The sequence below is a fragment of the Muntiacus reevesi genome, chromosome 2 (genome assembly GCF_963930625.1).
Source record: "Muntiacus reevesi chromosome 2, mMunRee1.1, whole genome shotgun sequence".
NCBI classification, from domain to species: domain Eukaryota; kingdom Metazoa; phylum Chordata; class Mammalia; order Artiodactyla; family Cervidae; genus Muntiacus; species Muntiacus reevesi.
The window spans coordinates 137,847,645-137,853,067 of NC_089250.1; positions in this window are offsets into that span (position 1 = coordinate 137,847,645).

The following is a 5,423-nucleotide window of genomic DNA, read 5'->3' on the forward strand; positions in this document are numbered from 1 at the left end:
CAATCTAATTGTGAAATGATGAAAGACAGTGATTTGAAGAAATGAATGTGTTTACATGCAGTTTAGCCCAAGCTCAGTTTTGCAAAAAGGAGTCTGAAATGTCTAATCTCTACTTTAGGGGTAAAAATGCATTTAGGGGGCCACACCCATATAGCCGGATATGTTTCTCCCTTTGTGTGCCTTGCCTTCCACGCCTGGGAGTCTATTTCTGTCGAATCAGATACCACCAGGCCTGTACATCCCCGTCTCCAGAGCCCCTCAGGGTAAAGAGCTGAGGAACAGTAAGTCCCCAGAACAATTGGGGAGCCTGTTCACAGTTTTGGCTGCCTGTGCTGCTACTCTGCCAGTCTGTCTGAAGCATTTGGGGAACACCCAGTCTTTGCAAAAGTTTGAACATGGTGCTAGGGAACAAAAATGAATAAACAATAAAATTTACCCCAAGCTGAGAACAAGGACCTCACTCTCCTATCTGATTTCCTGCCATTGAGCCAGATCTGTATCAGAAAATCCAGTGCACATATGTGCAGGAGTAGGGAGAACACAGACTCCTTCCTAGGCCACCTGAATGTGCTGGGTCTATCAGTCTCTCCAGTCAGATCAATTGCTAAAATATAGTCAACTGGTTTATTTCACAAAGCAATGGTCGTCCTCATGCCTTTGTCCTTGGTTATACTGTCACTCTACTGGAACATCCACACCTCTCCTCTCCCAAGACTGACTCCCCCTGGAACCTTCCTGGTGGTCCAGTGGCTAAGATTCTGAGCTCCCAATGCAGGGGGCCCAGGTTCCATCCCTGTTCAGGGAACTACATCCACATGCCGCAACTAAGAGTTAACGTGCTGCAGTGAAGTTTGAAGATTCTGTGTGCCACAACTAAGACCTGGCATAGCTAGATAATTAAATAAATCGCTTCCTTTGAAAAAAAAGAATAAAAAGACTGACTCCCTGCTTGTCCTTCTAGGCTCAGCTGTGCTATTTTCCTGGGAAGCCTTTCCTAACCTCCATCTGCAGTTAAGTCCCTCCTCAATGTTCCTCCAGTGTCCACCCAGTTTCATTCTGCATCCTCCTATTGTGATGACTATTGTAGTTCTTTTCTATCTTTTCTTTAAAAATCTGTCTTTCCCATTAGATGGTTTCTACAAAATCTGGCCTATCAAATTTATCTCTGTATCCCAAAGACGTGATATCATACATGGCTTTCAGCAGGCATTGAATTCACTCAAAAATATGTGTTGGGATTCTTCTGTGTGCTACGTACTACGTGTGCTATGTTGGAAGCTGCAGCTAATCATCACTTGTGCTTGCTGAATGAATAGTCTCCCATCCTTTGGTTCTTTGCCATTTTTTGCACTGCAGTGGAAAAGAAACCTTGCCTGGTGGCTTAGTTACCAAGACCTGAATGCAAAGGGTGAGAGAGATGTCCCTTTGGATTCTTATTTATATGTATTGATTGCTCACTCTGCCATGGAGCAGCAAGCAGCTATGTGTTCTCATCCATTTAGTGGGCAATGGAGCATGGTGGATAAGAACCCAACATGAACTACATTCTGCCCATGAGTCCTACTTCTATAATGTCCTAACTCTAGGACTTTTGTGAGTTCCTTAACCTCTGTTTCCTCATCTGTAAAATGGGGAGAGACAGACTGGAAGAGGGTGATCAACCATCCCAGCTTGCCAGGGACTACCCCAGTTTTAGCTGAAAGTCCTGCATCCTAGAAAACCCATCAATTCCAGGCAAACCAGGATGTCTGGTCACTCTAAGCTAACTTTCTTGCCTCAGGACTCATGGTCTATAAGAGGCCCATTCGAGCTGAGTAGTATGAAGCACAGCTATTGAACAATCTCCCGCTGCAGCTCTCACACTTTAACCTACATCAGAATCACTTATAGAGTTTGTTAAACACAGACTGCTGAATCCCACCCCAGAGTTTCTGATTCAGTAAGTCAGAGGTAAGGCCGGAAAAGTTGTGGTTTAACAAGTTTCCAAGTGCTGCTGCTGCTACTAGTCTCAGAACCATACTTGGAGAATTACTGGTCTGTGCATTTAAATTGATATGTTATCAGCTGAGAAACAAAATTGCTCTCGACCTAAGCTGGCTGATCTCTCCCCCAAAATTGGAATTATAAGCTAAAAGAAAAATGTTAGAAAACCTTTGGAGCATCTTTCTATCAATGGCATAGCTCTAGTGAGAAGGTCTTTGTGTCTCAATTTGTGTAAAATGGGGCAAACAATAGGATCTACATCATATAGCTGTAGTACTGAATAAGTACTGAATAAGTACTGAATAAGTTAATACATGTGGAGTTCTTAGGGCAATGACCAATGCATGGTGAGAACTTCCTGTGATTGCTTATTTTCTTAAAAATAATTTTATTTCTTTATTTTTGGCTGTGCTAGGTGTTCATTCCTACACAGGATTTTTTTCTAGTTGTGGCAAGAGGAGGCTACTCTATAGATGCAGTGCATGGGCTTCTCCTTGTGGTGGCTTCTCTTGTTGCGGAGCACAGGCTCCAGGGCACACAGGCTTCAGTAGTTACAGCATGTGGGGTCAGTAGTTGCAGCTCCCAGGCTCTAGAGCACAGGCTTGATAGTTTTGGTGCACCGGCTTAGTTCCTCTTCAGCATGTGGCATCTTCTTGGATCAGGGATCAAACCCATGTCTCCAGCACTGACAGGTGAATTCTTTACCACTGAGCCACCAGGGAAGACTTGTGATTGTTTATTAATGTTTTTATTAATTATGGATGCTCATGTCTCTAGAGATGACGAGGCTTCTGCCCTCCTTAAATTTCCATGGTTTAACTTCTCCTCTGCTTTCATGAGATAATATAGTGTCCTTCCAAAACATTCCTCTATGGCATGTGGCATATGCCAAGCAGAATAACAGCCTCCCAAATACATTCACATTCTCATCTCTGGAACCTAAATGGTAAAAGAGACTTTGCTGATGTGATTTTAACAAAGAGAGATATCTGAATGGGCCCAATGAAGTCATGTGGGTCCTTAAAAGGGAAAGAGGGAGACAAGAGCATCACAGAAGAGAGGCAATGACGGGAGCAGAGTTGGAGAGATTTTTAAGATGTAACACTGCTGGCTTTGAAGATGGGGGAGGGGAAACAAGCAAAAGAATGTAGGCAGCTTCTAGAAAAGACAAGAGAAAGAAGTTTCCCATGCACATTCCAAATACCATACTGTTAGCTCACTGAGGGCTGTTTTGGACTTCAGACACTCACAACTGTAAGAAAATTATATTTTAAGCCACTAAATTAGTGATAATTTGGTACAGTAGCAATAGGAAACAAATACATGGCATAAGCTAACCAAAGCTAAAGTTACATTCCGTTGCTCACAACAAATAAACAGTTTGGCAACAGCTCCTGGAGAAGGGAAAGGCTACCCATTCCAGTATTCTGGCCTGGAGAATTCCATGGACAGTCCATGGGGTTGCAAAGAGTCGGAACTGACTAAGCAACTTTCACTTCACTCAGTACAGTCACTAGGAGAGTCTAAAGAATGGGCAGGTCTCTGCTGGGTGGTTGTTCAAGTCCTTATGGCATCTATTGGGATCACCGGGGGGCATTCTATTTGTAGCCGAATTGGTCTTGGGGGGAGGTGAATTTTAAGTTGACTTTACTCATTTGTCTGGCACATTAACAAGGACAGTTTGAAGGCTAAGCCTTCCTCAATCTCCTTGTGATCTCAGGGATTGTCCACATGATCCTTCCAGCAGTATTGCCAGACTTCATATATGGGAGCTCTGAGTTCCAAGACTGAGGGTTCCAAGAGAACCAGGCAAAGGTTCTAAGACTTCTTTTCAATTTTTTATTTTTAATTGATTGATGATTGGTTTACGATACTGGATTGGTTTCTGTCATCCAACATGAATTAACCATAGGGGTACATATCAGCTCAGTTCAGTTGCTCAGTCATGTCAGACTTTTTGCAACCCCATGGACTGCAGCACGTCAGGCCTCCCTGTCCATCATCAACTCCGGAGTTTACTCAAATGAGTTGGTGATGCCATCCAACCGTCTTATCCTCTGTCATCCCCTTCTCCTCCCACCTTCAATCTTTCCCAGCATCAGGGTCTTTTCAAATGAGTCAGTTCCTTGCAGCAGGTGGCCAAAGTATTGGAGCTTCAGCTTCAGGATCAGGCCTTCCAATGAATATTCAGGACTGATTTCCTTTAGGATGGATTGGTTGGATCTCCTTGCAGTCCAAGGGACTCTCAAGAGTCTTCTCCAATACCACAGTTCAAAAGCATCAGTTCTTCGGTGCTCAGCTTTCTTTACAGTCCAACTCTCACATCCATACATGACTACTGGAAAAACCATAGCTTTGACTAGATGGACATTTGTTGGCAAAGTAATGTCTCTCCTTTTTAATATGCTGTCTAGATTGGTCATAACTTTTCTTTCAAGGAGTAAGCGTCTTTTAATTTCATGGTTGCAGTCACCATCTGCAGTGATTTTGGAGCCCAAAAAAATAGTCTGACACTGTTTCCCCATCTATTTGCCATAAAATGATGGGACTGGATGCCATGATCTTAGTTTTCTGAATGTTTAGCTTTAAGCCAACTTTTTCACTCTCCTCTTTCACTTTCATCAAGAGGCTCTTTAGTTCTTCTTCACTTTCTGTCATAAGGGTGGTATCATCTGCATATCTGAAGTTATTGATATTTCTCCTGGCAATCTTGATTCCAGCTGTGCTTCATCCAGCCCAGAATTTCTCATGATGTACTCTGCATATAAGTTAAATAAGCAGGGTGACAATATACAGCCTTGACGTACTCCTTTCCCTATTCAGAACCAGTCTGTTGTTCCATGTCCAGTTCTAACTGTTGCTTCCTGACCTGCATACAGATTTCTCAAGAGGCAGGTCTGGTATTCCCATCTCTTGAAGAATTTTCCACAGTTTGTTGTGATCCACACAGTCAAAGGCTTTGGCATAGTCAATAAAGCAGAAGTAGATGTTTTTTTGGAGCTCTTTTGCTTTTTTGATGATCCAACGGATGTTGACAATTTGATCTCTGGTTCCTCTGCCTTTTCTAAGTCCAGCTTGAACATCTGAAAGTTCACAGTTCATGTATTGTTGAAGCCTGGCTTGGAGAATTTTGAGCATTACTTTACAAGCGTGTGAGATGAGTGCAATTGTGCAGTAGTTTGAGCATTCTTTGCCATTGCCTGTCTTTGGGATTGGAATGAAAACTGACCTTTTCCAGTCCTGTGCCCACTGCTGTACATATATTCCGTCCCTTTTGAATCTCCCTCCTACCTCCCACCCATTCCCACCTCTCTAGGTTATTACAGTGCCCCCATTTGAGTTCCCCAAGTCCTTCAGCAAATTCCCATTGGTTATCTATTTACATATGTTAGTGCATATGCATAAATGCTACTGTCTCCATTTATTTCACCCTCTCCCTT